At 37.0% G+C, this 2,260-nt stretch overlaps 1 non-coding gene across 1 annotated transcript; it reads left to right on the top strand.

The window, feature by feature from the left end:
• LOC128574315 (U6 spliceosomal RNA) lies at positions 1-107 on the top strand. Its single transcript, XR_008376692.1, has one exon. It is a non-coding gene; the product is annotated as a U6 spliceosomal RNA (small nuclear RNA).
• Positions 108-2,260: the final 2,153 nt, after the last annotated feature.

The raw sequence follows: 2,260 nt of genomic DNA, 5'->3' as shown, positions 1-2,260 counted from the left end.
GTGCTTGCTTTGGCAGCACGTATAATAAAATTGAAACAATACAGAGAAGATTAGCATGACTCATGTGCAAAGGTCACATACAGTTTCTTGAGACATTCCATATTTTGTGTAGTTCTTGAATGGTGACTGAATTGTTTGACAAACTCTAATAGTATGAGTCAAAGCAAAATGGGCAGCACCCAATAGTGAAACTGTGATGTTCTCTAAAAAAAATTTTGTGTAAGATGATCTATGAAATGAGCATGGAGCTGAATAACACTTGGGATGTTGTGTGCAAATTGTTGTTGATGTATTTCAGAAATAAGAAAGTATCAACATGGATCTCGCTCCTTCATGGAATTTAAAGAAGCAGGATTTTTTTGTTGTCTACATCAATTGGAGATGAGCATGGAGATTAAATACCATTCTAACAAAGATCTACTGGTTCAGAGTCTGACTAGGTACTAGGTAGAGAGAGAATAGTAGGAATCCAAACCAGGTCTTGACATCTATTAGTTTTCTACCATTATAATGGGGGACATTTACTTTATGTTATCTAATTTAGTGGGCTAATGTCTTACAAATAAATTTTGTTGAAAACTATGAAACAGCTGAGATGACCTTGTTACTGGATGAAGAGAGTTTGGCCACCTGTCACTGTCAGCCAATATGCAGAGATGGGGATAGATGCACCAAACTTTATTTGTCAGAAGTCCATCAATTGTGGAGAAGATGAGAGTGTCCTCTCCAAGACTGTCCTGTTCTTCTATTTCCAAAATCACATTTTTTTATTGTTGGGGATTTATTGAGGTTCTTCATTCAAAGAACCAGGTTACACTAATTGCATTTGTCAAGCAAAGTTCCTCTTATAAATGTGTTCCTCCCCCAAGAGGTGTGCGAAACACTGTGACCTCCCCTTCTTCCTTCTCTCCACTCCCCCATTCTCTGACCCCCCAACATGTACTAGGTTGTCAATTGTCCTCATATCAAAATTGAGCACATTGGATTCTTGCTTCTCCATTCTTGTGATGCTTCACTAAGAAGGATGTATTCCATCTCCATCCAAATTAGTACAAAAGATGTATAGTGTTCATTTGATTTAGTAGCTGAATAGTATTCCACGGCACACATATACCACAACTTGTTAATCCACTCCTGGGTTGGGGGGCATTTAGGCTGTTTCTCCATTTTTTTTTTAATTGTAAATTGAGCTGCAATAAACAGTCTACTGCAAGTGTCCTTATGGTAAAAGGATTTTTTTTTTCTTCTGGGTAGGTACTCAGTAATGGGAGGATCAAATGGGAAGTCTAGTTTGAGTTCTTTGAGGGTTCTCCATACTTTCTCCTAAAAGGTTGTATTAGTTTGCAGTCCCAGCAGAAGTGTACAATAACTAAGAAAATGTCATGAAGGCTACGTTGAACGGTTTGATGAGAATATTTCAGATTGTATATGAAACCAGCACATTGTACCTCTTGATTGAACTAATGTACACAGCTATGATGTAACAATAAAAAAATAATAAAAACAAGCAAACAAAAAAAGAAGTGTTCCCTGCTCTCCACATCCACACCAGCATCTGTAGCTTTGAGACTTTGTGATGTTGGCCATTCTCACTGGGGTTCAATGATATCTCAGGGTGGTTTTGATCTGCATTTCTCGAATAATTAGGTATGATGAGCATTTTTTCATATGTTTATTATTTTTCCATTCATCTGTCTTCTTTAGAGAAGGTTCTCTTCCTCTCTCTGGCCAATTGACAGAAGGGATTTTTGACTCTTTTTCTGTTGCTTAGTTTGAGTTCTCTGTAGATCCTAGTTACAAATCTGTTGTCTAATTCATAGTATGCAAGTATCTTTTCCCATTCTGATGACTGTCCATTAGCTTTGGTGGTTGTCCCATTAGCTGTACAGAAGCTATTGAGTTTAATTAAGTCCCATTTGTTTATTCTGCTGTTGCAGTTGCCACTGAAATCTTCTTCATACAGTCTTTTCCCAGGTTGATACCTTGAAGTGTTTTTCCAGTATTTTCTTTAAGGATTTTTATTGTTCTGTGCCTTAGATTCAGATCTCTTATCTATCGTGAATAAATTTTAGTGAGTGGTGAAAAGTGCAGATCCAGTTTCAAGTGTTTTATGTATGGTTATCCAGTTCTCCCAGCACCATTAACTGAATAGGGATTCTTTCCTCCAGTGTAGGTTCTTGTTTGGTTTATCAAAGATTAGGTGGCTGTAAGATGTTAGTTTCATTTCCTGGTTTTCTATTTGGTTCCAAAATGTCTATAT

Source organism: Nycticebus coucang, chromosome 21 (assembly GCF_027406575.1).
Source record: "Nycticebus coucang isolate mNycCou1 chromosome 21, mNycCou1.pri, whole genome shotgun sequence".
NCBI classification, from domain to species: Eukaryota; Metazoa; Chordata; class Mammalia; order Primates; family Lorisidae; genus Nycticebus; species Nycticebus coucang.
This window is presented reverse-complemented; position numbering and strand designations above follow the sequence as displayed.